This window comes from Phyllobates terribilis, unplaced genomic scaffold (assembly GCF_046119375.1).
Source record: "Phyllobates terribilis strain yellow unplaced genomic scaffold, ASM4611937v1 Scaffold_40__1_contigs__length_11209783, whole genome shotgun sequence".
NCBI lineage: Eukaryota > Metazoa > Chordata > Amphibia > Anura > Dendrobatidae > Phyllobates > Phyllobates terribilis.
The window spans coordinates 3,648,163-3,661,682 of record NW_027362800.1 but is presented as its reverse complement, the minus strand read 5'-3'; the positions used below and the strand labels follow the sequence as shown (position 1 = coordinate 3,661,682).

Here is a 13,520-nt window from a genome sequence, read left to right as displayed (position 1 = left end):
GAGATTCTCAGTGACATTCAGCCATCCAGGTATCCCGCCTGCAGTAGACGGAATGTGGCAATGGAACGCTGGCTGCGCGTGTCATAATAGGCTCTGAGCCTTTATATACCTGCGCACAGCAGCAGCCACCTTCAGTCTGCTGCTGGACAGCCAGCAGCAGCAGCAGCAGGAGAGGTAATTAATCAGCAACCCTCCTGCTAAGGGTAGACAGCTGCTCGTTCCACCCCCCCCCCCGCCTTAATTGGTTCTCCTCCCTTCCAACGGTGTTGAGGCGGGTGGGAACAGCCGGGGGTTGAGGGTACTGTGCTAAAAGAGGTGGAGTTATGCAGATCTAAAACGCGTGGATTGCAGCAGCAGCAAGCCGAAAAGTGCAGGCATGTGAGGGATCTAGAGGTTGACAGCATGTCTTCTTAACGGGAGTCCAGGTGGCCATCTCCACAAATGGACTTTTCAGAATCCTTGGGTGGCACCGTAGTCGGAAACCAATTCTGGTTATCGCTTCTCGGCCTTTTGACTAAGATCAAGTGTAGTATCTGTTCTTATCAGTTTAATATCTGATACGTCCCCTATCTGGGGACCATATATTAAATGGATTTTTAGAACAGGGAGATGGAAAAAGAGCTTGCTCTGTCCACTCCACGCATTGACCTGGTATTGCAGTATCTCCAGGACCGGTGCACCCCTTCTTTAATGCAGTTTCTAAAATCAGAAAGAATTGAATTCAATGCTTTTTGTTCATTTTGCTTGTTTGTCGGATTTTGGGATGGACTCTTTGGCTTTGCTTTTCTTCTCCTCATTGGATTTTTCATGTTAAAAGTTGCAGAAGCCAGATGACAAGCTCATTTTGGTTCAACTTCAGCAACTGTGCATTGCATTGCCATGTAATGTAATGTAATGCAATGCTATCTATCTAGCTCTCCCTCTATACTTCCTTTTGGATAAACAGACATATTAGACAAGCATTTTGGAGCTTTCACCTAAATAACTACAGGTGGTGAGATAAGCTGCACAATATAATTGACCTTTCAGTATATTGTTGCACACACACCATCTATTTAGCAAATGCCCTTGTTATCAACAGCAGCCTTTTAAACTCACCTGAGCTAACAGGTATGTGAGCTGGTTACTCTGCTGCGCTTAAAATTTCTTTTTTGGTTTGCTACAATGCCTTTTCTGAAACGTTGTCTCCCTCTGCTGGAACACTGACTTCTTTCATTTAATGCCTGCAGACTATAAAAGAGAAACCAACCCAAAAAGTTTGGTTGATTAGTCTGTGGCATTCTTTTAAACTGTTGCTTATGGCGGTCTCTGTGAGCTTCTCAGTGACATTCAGCCATCCAGGTATCCCGCCTGCAGTAGACGGAATGTGGCAATGGAACGCTGGCTGCGCGTGTCATAATAGGCTCTGAGCCTTTATATACCTGCGCACAGCAGCAGCCACCTTCAGTCTGCTGCTGGACATCCAGCAGCAGCAGCAGCAGGAGAGGTAATTAATCAGCAACCCTCCTGCTAAGGGTAGACAGCTGCTCGTTCCACCCCCCCCCCCGCCTTAATTGGTTCTCCTCCCTTCCAACGGTGTTGAGGCGGGTGGGAACAGCCGGGGGTTGAGGGTACTGTGCTAAAAGAGGTGGAGTTATGCAGATCTAAAACGCGTGGATTGCAGCAGCAGCAAGCCGAAAAGTGCAGGCATGTGAGGGATCTAGAGGTTGACAGCATGTCTTCTTAACGGGAGTCCAGGTGGCCATCTCCACAAATGGACTTTTCAGAATCCTTGGGTGGCACCGTATTCGGAAACCAATTCTGGTTATCGCTTCTCGGCCTTTTGGTTAAGATCAAGTGTAGTATCTGTTCTTATCAGTTTAATATCTGATACGTCCCCTATCTGGGGACCATATATTAAATGGATTTTTAGAACAGGGAGATGGAAAAACAGCTTGCTCTGTCCACTCCACGCATTGACCTGGTATTGCAGTATCTCCAGGACCGGTGCACCCCTTCTTTAATGCAGTTTCTAAAATCAGAAAGAATTGAATTCAATGCTTTTTGTTCATTTTGCTTGTTTGTCGGATTTTGGGATGGACTCTTTGGCTTTGCTTTTCTTCTCCTCATTGGATTTTTCATGTTAAAAGTTGCAGAAGCCAGATGACAAGCTCATTTTGGTTCAACTTCAGCAACTGTGCATTGCATTGCCATGTAATGTAATGTAATGCAATGCTATCTATCTAGCTCTCCCTCTATACTTCCTTTTGGATAAACAGACATATTAGGCAAGCATTTTGGAGCTTTCACCTAAATAACTACAGGTGGTGAGATAAGCTGCACAATATAATTGACCTTTCAGTATATTGTTGCACACACACCATCTATTTAGCAAATGCCCTTGTTATCAACAGCAGCCTTTTAAACTCACCTGAGCTAACAGGTATGTGAGCTGGTTACTCTGCTGCGCTTAAAATTTCTTTTTTGGTTTGCTACAATGCCTTTTCTGAAACGTTGTCTACCTCTGCTGGAACACTGACTTCTTTCATTTAATGCCTGCAGACTATAAAAGAGAAACCAACCCAAAAAGTTTGGTTGATTAGTCTGTGGCATTCTTTTAAACTGTTGCTTATGGCGGTCTCTGTGAGCTTCTCAGTGACATTCAGCCATCCAGGTATCCCGCCTGCAGTAGACGGAATGTGGCAATGGAACGCTGGCTGCGCGTGTCATAATAGGCTCTGAGCCTTTATATACCTGCGCACAGCAGCAGCCACCTTCAGTCTGCTGCTGGACAGCCAGCAGCAGCAGCAGCAGCAGGAGAGGTAATTAATCAGCAACCCTCCTGCTAAGGGTAGACAGCTGCTCGTTCCACCCCCCCCCCCGCCTTAATTGGTTCTCCTCCCTTCCAACGGTGTTGAGGCGGGTGGGAACAGCCGGGGGTTGAGGGTACTGTGCTAAAAGAGGTGGAGTTATGCAGATCTAAAACGCGTGGATTGCAGCAGCAGCAAGCCGAAAAGTGCAGGCATGTGAGGGATCTAGAGGTTGACAGCATGTCTTCTTAACGGGAGTCCAGGTGGCCATCTCCACAAATGGACTTTTCAGAATCCTTGGGTGGCACCGTAGTCGGAAACCAATTCTGGTTATCGCTTCTCGGCCTTTTGGCTAAGCTCAAGTGTAGTATCTGTTCTTATCAGTTTAATATCTGATACGTCCCCTATCTGGGGACCATATATTAAATGGATTTTTAGAACAGGGAGATGGAAAAAGAGCTTGCTCTGTCCACTCCACGCATTGACCTGGTATTGCAGTATCTCCAGGACCGGTGCACTCCTTCTTTAATGCAGTTTCTAAAATCAGAAAGAATTGAATTCAATGCTTTTTGTTCATTTTGCTTGTTTGTCGGATTTTGGGATGGACTCTTTGGCTTTGCTTTTCTTCTCCTCATTGGATTTTTCATGTTAAAAGTTGCAGAAGCCAGATGACAAGCTCATTTTGGTTCAACTTCAGCAACTGTGCATTGCATTGCCATGTAATGTAATGTAATGCAATGCTATCTATCTAGCTCTCCCTCTATACTTCCTTTTGGATAAACAGACATATTAGGCAAGCATTTTGGAGCTTTCACCTAAATAACTACAGGTGGTGAGATAAGCTGCACAATATAATTGACCTTTCAGTATATTGTTGCACACACACCATCTATTTAGCAAATGCCCTTGTTATCAACAGCAGCCTTTTAAACTCACCTGAGCTAACAGGTATGTGAGCTGGTTACTCTGCTGCGCTTAAAATTTCTTTTTTGGTTTGCTACAATGCCTTTTCTGAAACGTTGTCTCCCTCTGCTGGAACACTGACTTCTTTCATTTAATGCCTGCAGACTATAAAAGAGAAACCAACCCAAAAAGTTTGGTTGATTAGTCTGTGGCATTCTTTTAAACTGTTGCTTATGGCGGTCTCTGTGAGCTTCTCAGTGACATTCAGCCATCCAGGTATCCCGCCTGCAGTAGACGGAATGTGGCAATGGAACGCTGGCTGCGCGTGTCATAATAGGCTCTGAGCCTTTATATACCTGCGCACAGCAGCAGCCACCTTCAGTCTGCTGCTGGACAGCCAGCAGCAGCAGCAGCAGGAGAGGTAATTAATCAGCAACCCTCCTGCTAAGGGTAGACAGCTGCTCGTTCCACCCCCCCCCCCCGCCTTAATTGGTTCTCCTCCCTTCCAACGGTGTTGAGGCGGGTGGGAACAGCCGGGGGTTGAGGGTACTGTGCTAAAAGAGGTGGAGTTATGCAGATCTAAAACGCGTGGATTGCAGCAGCAGCAAGCCGAAAAGTGCAGGCATGTGAGGGATCTAGAGGTTGACAGCATGTCTTCTTAACGGGAGTCCAGGTGGCCATCTCCACAAATGGACTTTTCAGAATCCTTGGGTGGCACCGTAGTCGGAAACCAATTCTGGTTATCGCTTCTCGGCCTTTTGGCTAAGCTCAAGTGTAGTATCTGTTCTTATCAGTTTAATATCTGATACGTCCCCTATCTGGGGACCATATATTAAATGGATTTTTAGAACAGGGAGATGGAAAAAGAGCTTGCTCTGTCCACTCCACGCATTGACCTGGTATTGCAGTATCTCCAGGACCGGTGCACCCCTTCTTTAATGCAGTTTCTAAAATCAGAAAGAATTGAATTCAATGCTTTTTGTTCATTTTGCTTGTTTGTCGGATTTTGGGATGGACTCTTTGGCTTTGCTTTTCTTCTCCTCATTGGATTTTTCATGTTAAAAGTTGCAGAAGCCAGATGACAAGCTCATTTTGGTTCAACTTCAGCAACTGTGCATTGCATTGCCATGTAATGTAATGTAATGCAATGCTATCTATCTAGCTCTCCCTCTATACTTCCTTTTGGATAAACAGACATATTAGGCAAGCATTTTGGAGCTTTCACCTAAATAACTACAGGTGGTGAGATAAGCTGCACAATATAATTGACCTTTCAGTATATTGTTGCACACACACCATCTATTTAGCAAATGCCCTTGTTATCAACAGCAGCCTTTTAAACTCACCTGAGCTAACAGGTATGTGAGCTGGTTACTCTGCTGCGCTTAAAATTTCTTTTTTGGTTTGCTACAATGCCTTTTCTGAAACGTTGTCTCCCTCTGCTGGAACACTGACTTCTTTCATTTAATGCCTGCAGACTATAAAAGAGAAACCAACCCAAAAAGTTTGGTTGATTAGTCTGTGGCATTCTTTTAAACTGTTGCTTATGGCGGTCTCTGTGAGCTTCTCAGTGACATTCAGCCATCCAGGTATCCCGCCTGCAGTAGACGGAATGTGGCAATGGAACGCTGGCTGCGCGTGTCATAATAGGCTCTGAGCCTTTATATACCTGCGCACAGCAGCAGCCACCTTCAGTCTGCTGCTGGACAGCCAGCAGCAGCAGCAGCAGGAGAGGTAATTAATCAGCAACCCTCCTGCTAAGGGTAGACAGCTGCTCGTTCCACCCCCCCCCCCGCCTTAATTGGTTCTCCTCCCTTCCAACGGTGTTGAGGCGGGGGGAACAGCCGGGGGTTGAGGGTACTGTGCTAAAAGAGGTGGAGTTATGCAGATCTAAAACGCGTGGATTGCAGCAGCAGCAAGCCGAAAAGTGCAGGCATGTGAGGGATCTAGAGGTTGACAGCATGTCTTCTTAACGGGAGTCCAGGTGGCCATCTCCACAAATGGACTTTTCAGAATCCTTGGGTGGCACCGTAGTCGGAAACCAATTCTGGTTATCGCTTCTCGGCCTTTTGGCTAAGATCAAGTGTAGTATCTGTTCTTATCAGTTTAATATCTGATACGTCCCCTATCTGGGGACCATATATTAAATGGATTTTTAGAACAGGGAGATGGAAAAAGAGCTTGCTCTGTCCACTCCACGCATTGACCTGGTATTGCAGTATCTCCAGGACCGGTGCACCCCTTCTTTAATGCAGTTTCTAAAATCAGAAAGAATTGAATTCAATGCTTTTTGTTCATTTTGCTTGTTTGTCGGATTTTGGGATGGACTCTTTGGCTTTGCTTTTCTTCTCCTCATTGGATTTTTCATGTTAAAAGTTGCAGAAGCCAGATGACAAGCTCATTTTGGTTCAACTTCAGCAACTGTGCATTGCATTGCCATGTAATGTAATGTAATGCAATGCTATCTATCTAGCTCTCCCTCTATACTTCCTTTTGGATAAACAGACATATTAGGCAAGCATTTTGGAGCTTTCACCTAAATAACTACAGGTGGTGAGATAAGCTGCACAATATAATTGACCTTTCAGTATATTGTTGCACACACACCATCTATTTAGCAAATGCCCTTGTTATCAACAGCAGCCTTTTAAACTCACCTGAGCTAACAGGTATGTGAGCTGGTTACTCTGCTGCGCTTAAAATTTCTTTTTTGGTTTGCTACAATGCCTTTTCTGAAACGTTGTCTTCCTCTGCTGGAACACTGACTTCTTTCATTTAATGCCTGCAGACTATAAAAGAGAAACCAACCCAAAAAGTTTGGTTGATTAGTCTGTGGCATTCTTTTAAACTGTTGCTTATGGCGGTCTCTGTGAGCTTCTCAGTGACATTCAGCCATCCAGGTATCCCGCCTGCAGTAGACGGAATGTGGCAATGGAACGCTGGCTGCGCGTGTCATAATAGGCTCTGAGCCTTTATATACCTGCGCACAGCAGCAGCCACCTTCAGTCTGCTGCTGGACAGCCAGCAGCAGCAGCAGCAGGAGAGGTAATTAATCAGCAACCCTCCTGCTAAGGGTAGACAGCTGCTCGTTCCACCCCCCCCCCCGCCTTAATTGGTTCTCCTCCCTTCCAACGGTGTTGAGGCGGGTGGGAACAGCCGGGGGTTGAGGGTACTGTGCTAAAAGAGGTGGAGTTATGCAGATCTAAAACGCGTGGATTGCAGCAGCAGCAAGCCGAAAAGTGCAGGCATGTGAGGGATCTAGAGGTTGACAGCATGTCTTCTTAACGGGAGTCCAGGTGGCCATCTCCACAAATGGACTTTTCAGAATCCTTGGGTGGCACCGTAGTCGGAAACCAATTCTGGTTATCGCTTCTCGGCCTTTTGGCTAAGATCAAGTGTAGTATCTGTTCTTATCAGTTTAATATCTGATACGTCCCCTATCTGGGGACCATATATTAAATGGATTTTTAGAACAGGGAGATGGAAAAAGAGCTTGCTCTGTCCACTCCACGCATTGACCTGGTATTGCAGTATCTCCAGGACCGGTGCACCCCTTCTTTAATGCAATTTCTAAAATCAGAAAGAATTGAATTCAATGCTTTTTGTTCATTTTGCTTGTTTGTCGGATTTTGGGATGGACTCTTTGGCTTTGCTTTTCTTCTCCTCATTGGATTTTTCATGTTAAAAGTTGCAGAAGCCAGATGACAAGCTCATTTTGGTTCAACTTCAGCAACTGTGCATTGCATTGCCATGTAATGTAATGTAATGCAATGCTATCTATCTAGCTCTCCCTCTATACTTCCTTTTGGATAAACAGACATATTAGGCAAGCATTTTGGAGCTTTCACCTAAATAACTACAGGTGGTGAGATAAGCTGCACAATATAATTGACCTTTCAGTATATTGTTGCACACACACCATCTATTTAGCAAATGCCCTTGTTATCAACAGCAGCCTTTTAAACTCACCTGAGCTAACAGGTATGTGAGCTGGTTACTCTGCTGCGCTTAAAATTTCTTTTTTGGTTTGCTACAATGCCTTTTCTGAAACGTTGTCTCCCTCTGCTGGAACACTGACTTCTTTCATTTAATGCCTGCAGACTATAAAAGAGAAACCAACCCAAAAAGTTTGGTTGATTAGTCTGTGGCATTCTTTTAAACTGTTGCTTATGGCGGTCTCTGTGAGCTTCTCAGTGACATTCAGCCATCCAGGTATCCCGCCTGCAGTAGACGGAATGTGGCAATGGAACGCTGGCTGCGCGTGTCATAATAGGCTCTGAGCCTTTATATACCTGCGCACAGCAGCAGCCACCTTCAGTCTGCTGCTGGACAGCCAGCAGCAGCAGCAGCAGGAGAGGTAATTAATCAGCAACCCTCCTGCTAAGGGTAGACAGCTGCTCGTTCCACCCCCCCCCCCGCCTTAATTGGTTCTCCTCCCTTCCAACGGTGTTGAGGCGGGTGGGAACAGCCGGGGGTTGAGGGTACTGTGCTAAAAGAGGTGGAGTTATGCAGATCTAAAACGCGTGGATTGCAGCAGCAGCAAGCCGAAAAGTGCAGGCATGTGAGGGATCTAGAGGTTGACAGCATGTCTTCTTAACGGGAGTCCAGGTGGCCATCTCCACAAATGGACTTTTCAGAATCCTTGGGTGGCACCGTAGTCGGAAACCAATTCTGGTTATCGCTTCTCGGCCTTTTGGCTAAGATCAAGTGTAGTATCTGTTCTTATCAGTTTAATATCTGATACGTCCCCTATCTGGGGACCATATATTAAATGGATTTTTAGAACAGGGAGATGGAAAAAGAGCTTGCTCTGTCCACTCCACGCATTGACCTGGTATTGCAGTATCTCCAGGACCGGTGCACCCCTTCTTTAATGCAGTTTCTAAAATCAGAAAGAATTGAATTCAATGCTTTTTGTTCATTTTGCTTGTTTGTCGGATTTTGGGATGGACTCTTTGGCTTTGCTTTTCTTCTCCTCATTGGATTTTTCATGTTAAAAGTTGCAGAAGCCAGATGACAAGCTCATTTTGGTTCAACTTCAGCAACTGTGCATTGCATTGCCATGTAATGTAATGTAATGCAATGCTATCTATCTAGCTCTCCCTCTATACTTCCTTTTGGATAAACAGACATATTAGGCAAGCATTTTGGAGCTTTCACCTAAATAACTACAGGTGGTGAGATAAGCTGCACAATATAATTGACCTTTCAGTATATTGTTGCACACACACCATCTATTTAGCAAATGCCCTTGTTATCAACAGCAGCCTTTTAAACTCACCTGAGCTAACAGGTATGTGAGCTGGTTACTCTGCTGCGCTTAAAATTTCTTTTTTGGTTTGCTACAATGCCTTTTCTGAAACGTTGTCTTCCTCTGCTGGAACACTGACTTCTTTCATTTAATGCCTGCAGACTATAAAAGAGAAACCAACCCAAAAAGTTTGGTTGATTAGTCTGTGGCATTCTTTTAAACTGTTGCTTATGGCGGTCTCTGTGAGCTTCTCAGTGACATTCAGCCATCCAGGTATCCCGCCTGCAGTAGACGGAATGTGGCAATGGAACGCTGGCTGCGCGTGTCATAATAGGCTCTGAGCCTTTATATACCTGCGCACAGCAGCAGCCACCTTCAGTCTGCTGCTGGACAGCCAGCAGCAGCAGCAGCAGGAGAGGTAATTAATCAGCAACCCTCCTGCTAAGGGTAGACAGCTGCTCGTTCCACCCCCCCCCCCCCCGCCTTAATTGGTTCTCCTCCATTCCAACGGTGTTGAGGCGGGTGGGAACAGCCGGGGGTTGAGGGTACTGTGCTAAAAGAGGTGGAGTTATGCAGATCTAAAACGCGTGGATTGCAGCAGCAGCAAGCCGAAAAGTGCAGGCATGTGAGGGATCTAGAGGTTGACAGCATGTCTTCTTAACGGGAGTCCAGGTGGCCATCTCCACAAATGGACTTTTCAGAATCCTTGGGTGGCACCGTAGTCGGAAACCAATTCTGGTTATCGCTTCTCGGCCTTTTGGCTAAGATCAAGTGTAGTATCTGTTCTTATCAGTTTAATATCTGATACGTCCCCTATCTGGGGACCATATATTAAATGGATTTTTAGAACAGGGAGATGGAAAAAGAGCTTGCTCTGTCCACTCCACGCATTGACCTGGTATTGCAGTATCTCCAGGACCGGTGCACCCCTTCTTTAATGCAGTTTCTAAAATCAGAAAGAATTGAATTCAATGCTTTTTGTTCATTTTGCTTGTTTGTCGGATTTTGGGATGGACTCTTTGGCTTTGCTTTTCTTCTCCTCATTGGATTTTTCATGTTAAAAGTTGCAGAAGCCAGATGACAAGCTCATTTTGGTTCAACTTCAGCAACTGTGCATTGCATTGCCATGTAATGTAATGTAATGCAATGCTATCTATCTAGCTCTCCCTCTATACTTCCTTTTGGATAAACAGACATATTAGGCAAGCATTTTGGAGCTTTCACCTAAATAACTACAGGTGGTGAGATAAGCTGCACAATATAATTGACCTTTCAGTATATTGTTGCACACACACCATCTATTTAGCAAATGCCCTTGTTATCAACAGCAGCCTTTTAAACTCACCTGAGCTAACAGGTATGTGAGCTGGTTACTCTGCTGCGCTTAAAATTTCTTTTTTGGTTTGCTACAATGCCTTTTCTGAAACGTTGTCTCCCTCTGCTGGAACACTGACTTCTTTCATTTAATGCCTGCAGACTATAAAAGAGAAACCAACCCAAAAAGTTTGGTTGATTAGTCTGTGGCATTCTTTTAAACTGTTGCTTATGGCGGTCTCTGTGAGCTTCTCAGTGACATTCAGCCATCCAGGTATCCCGCCTGCAGTAGACGGAATGTGGCAATGGAACGCTGGCTGCGCGTGTCATAATAGGCTCTGAGCCTTTATATACCTGCGCACAGCAGCAGCCACCTTCAGTCTGCTGCTGGACAGCCAGCAGCAGCAGCAGCAGGAGAGGTAATTAATCAGCAACCCTCCTGCTAAGGGTAGACAGCTGCTCGTTCCACCCCCCCCCCCGCCTTAATTGGTTCTCCTCCCTTCCAACGGTGTTGAGGCGGGTGGGAACAGCCGGGGGTTGAGGGTACTGTGCTAAAAGAGGTGGAGTTATGCAGATCTAAAACGCGTGGATTGCAGCAGCAGCAAGCCGAAAAGTGCAGGCATGTGAGGGATCTAGAGGTTGACAGCATGTCTTCTTAACGGGAGTCCAGGTGGCCATCTCCACAAATGGACTTTTCAGAATCCTTGGGTGGCACCGTAGTCGGAAACCAATTCTGGTTATCGCTTCTCGGCCTTTTGGCTAAGATCAAGTGTAGTATCTGTTCTTATCAGTTTAATATCTGATACGTCCCCTATCTGGGGACCATATATTAAATGGATTTTTAGAACAGGGAGATGGAAAAAGAGCTTGCTCTGTCCACTCCACGCATTGACCTGGTATTGCAGTATCTCCAGGACCGGTGCACCCCTTCTTTAATGCAGTTTCTAAAATCAGAAAGAATTGAATTCAATGCTTTTTGTTCATTTTGCTTGTTTGTCGGATTTTGGGATGGACTCTTTGGCTTTGCTTTTCTTCTCCTCATTGGATTTTTCATGTTAAAAGTTGCAGAAGCCAGATGACAAGCTCATTTTGGTTCAACTTCAGCAACTGTGCATTGCATTGCCATGTAATGTAATGTAATGCAATGCTATCTATCTAGCTCTCCCTCTATACTTCCTTTGGATAAACAGACATATTAGGCAAGCATTTTGGAGCTTTCACCTAAATAACTACAGGTGGTGAGATAAGCTGCACAATATAATTGACCTTTCAGTATATTGTTGCACACACACCATCTATTTAGCAAATGCCCTTGTTATCAACAGCAGCCTTTTAAACTCACCTGAGCTAACAGGTATGTGAGCTGGTTACTCTGCTGCGCTTAAAATTTCTTTTTTGGTTTGCTACAATGCCTTTTCTGAAACGTTGTCTTCCTCTGCTGGAACACTGACTTCTTTCATTTAATGCCTGCAGACTATAAAAGAGAAACCAACCCAAAAAGTTTGGTTGATTAGTCTGTGGCATTCTTTTAAACTGTTGCTTATGGCGGTCTCTGTGAGCTTCTCAGTGACATTCAGCCATCCAGGTATCCCGCCTGCAGTAGACGGAATGTGGCAATGGAACGCTGGCTGCGCGTGTCATAATAGGCTCTGAGCCTTTATATACCTGCGCACAGCAGCAGCCACCTTCAGTCTGCTGCTGGACAGCCAGCAGCAGCAGCAGCAGGAGAGGTAATTAATCAGCAACCCTCCTGCTAAGGGTAGACAGCTGCTCGTTCCACCCCCCCCCCCCCGCCTTAATTGGTTCTCCTCCATTCCAACGGTGTTGAGGCGGGTGGGAACAGCCGGGGGTTGAGGGTACTGTGCTAAAAGAGGTGGAGTTATGCAGATCTAAAACGCGTGGATTGCAGCAGCAGCAAGCCGAAAAGTGCAGGCATGTGAGGGATCTAGAGGTTGACAGCATGTCTTCTTAACGGGAGTCCAGGTGGCCATCTCCACAAATGGACTTTTCAGAATCCTTGGGTGGCACCGTAGTCGGAAACCAATTCTGGTTATCGCTTCTCGGCCTTTTGGCTAAGATCAAGTGTAGTATCTGTTCTTATCAGTTTAATATCTGATACGTCCCCTATCTGGGGACCATATATTAAATGGATTTTTAGAACAGGGAGATGGAAAAAGAGCTTGCTCTGTCCACTCCACGCATTGACCTGGTATTGCAGTATCTCCAGGACCGGTGCACCCCTTCTTTAATGCAGTTTCTAAAATCAGAAAGAATTGAATTCAATGCTTTTTGTTCATTTTGCTTGTTTGTCGGATTTTGGGATGGACTCTTTGGCTTTGCTTTTCTTCTCCTCATTGGATTTTTCATGTTAAAAGTTGCAGAAGCCAGATGACAAGCTCATTTTGGTTCAACTTCAGCAACTGTGCATTGCATTGCCATGTAATGTAATGTAATGCAATGCTATCTATCTAGCTCTCCCTCTATACTTCCTTTTGGATAAACAGACATATTAGGCAAGCATTTTGGAGCTTTCACCTAAATAACTACAGGTGGTGAGATAAGCTGCACAATATAATTGACCTTTCAGTATATTGTTGCACACACACCATCTATTTAGCAAATGCCCTTGTTATCAACAGCAGCCTTTTAAACTCACCTGAGCTAACAGGTATGTGAGCTGGTTACTCTGCTGCGCTTAAAATTTCTTTTTTGGTTTGCTACAATGCCTTTTCTGAAACGTTGTCTCCCTCTGCTGGAACACTGACTTCTTTCATTTAATGCCTGCAGACTATAAAAGAGAAACCAACCCAAAAAGTTTGGTTGATTAGTCTGTGGCATTCTTTTAAACTGTTGCTTATGGCGGTCTCTGTGAGCTTCTCAGTGACATTCAGCCATCCAGGTATCCCGCCTGCAGTAGACGGAATGTGGCAATGGAACGCTGGCTGCGCGTGTCATAATAGGCTCTGAGCCTTTATATACCTGCGCACAGCAGCAGCCACCTTCAGTCTGCTGCTGGACAGCCAGCAGCAGCAGCAGCAGGAGAGGTAATTAATCAGCAACCCTCCTGCTAAGGGTAGACAGCTGCTCGTTCCACCCCCCCCCCCCGCCTTAATTGGTTCTCCTCCCTTCCAACGGTGTTGAGGCGGGTGGGAACAGCCGGGGGTTGAGGGTACTGTGCTAAAAGAGGTGGAGTTATGCAGATCTAAAACGCGTGGATTGCAGCAGCAGCAAGCCGAAAAGTGCAGGCATGTGAGGGATCTAGA

At 45.5% G+C, this 13,520-nt stretch overlaps 10 non-coding genes across 10 annotated transcripts; all 10 read left to right on the top strand.

The window, feature by feature from the left end:
- The first annotated feature begins 494 nt into the window (after positions 1-494).
- Positions 495-685, top strand: LOC141185407 (U2 spliceosomal RNA). The gene has a single exon (XR_012260073.1). It is a non-coding gene; the product is annotated as a U2 spliceosomal RNA (small nuclear RNA).
- A 1,121-nt stretch (positions 686-1,806) lies between these two features.
- Positions 1,807-1,997, top strand: LOC141185513 (U2 spliceosomal RNA). Its single transcript, XR_012260169.1, has one exon. It is a non-coding gene; the product is annotated as a U2 spliceosomal RNA (small nuclear RNA).
- A 1,124-nt stretch (positions 1,998-3,121) lies between these two features.
- On the top strand, positions 3,122-3,312 carry LOC141185558 (U2 spliceosomal RNA). The gene has a single exon (XR_012260210.1). It is a non-coding gene; the product is annotated as a U2 spliceosomal RNA (small nuclear RNA).
- A 1,122-nt stretch (positions 3,313-4,434) lies between these two features.
- Positions 4,435-4,625, top strand: LOC141185537 (U2 spliceosomal RNA). Its single transcript, XR_012260191.1, has one exon. It is a non-coding gene; the product is annotated as a U2 spliceosomal RNA (small nuclear RNA).
- Positions 4,626-5,745: 1,120 nt separating this feature from the next.
- LOC141186940 (U2 spliceosomal RNA) lies at positions 5,746-5,936 on the top strand. Its single transcript, XR_012261172.1, has one exon. It is a non-coding gene; the product is annotated as a U2 spliceosomal RNA (small nuclear RNA).
- Positions 5,937-7,057: 1,121 nt separating this feature from the next.
- Positions 7,058-7,248, top strand: LOC141186939 (U2 spliceosomal RNA). The gene has a single exon (XR_012261171.1). It is a non-coding gene; the product is annotated as a U2 spliceosomal RNA (small nuclear RNA).
- Positions 7,249-8,369: 1,121 nt separating this feature from the next.
- On the top strand, positions 8,370-8,560 carry LOC141186938 (U2 spliceosomal RNA). Its single transcript, XR_012261170.1, has one exon. It is a non-coding gene; the product is annotated as a U2 spliceosomal RNA (small nuclear RNA).
- A 1,124-nt stretch (positions 8,561-9,684) lies between these two features.
- Positions 9,685-9,875, top strand: LOC141186937 (U2 spliceosomal RNA). The gene has a single exon (XR_012261169.1). It is a non-coding gene; the product is annotated as a U2 spliceosomal RNA (small nuclear RNA).
- A 1,121-nt stretch (positions 9,876-10,996) lies between these two features.
- On the top strand, positions 10,997-11,187 carry LOC141186936 (U2 spliceosomal RNA). The gene has a single exon (XR_012261168.1). It is a non-coding gene; the product is annotated as a U2 spliceosomal RNA (small nuclear RNA).
- Positions 11,188-12,309: 1,122 nt separating this feature from the next.
- On the top strand, positions 12,310-12,500 carry LOC141186934 (U2 spliceosomal RNA). The gene has a single exon (XR_012261166.1). It is a non-coding gene; the product is annotated as a U2 spliceosomal RNA (small nuclear RNA).
- Positions 12,501-13,520: the final 1,020 nt, after the last annotated feature.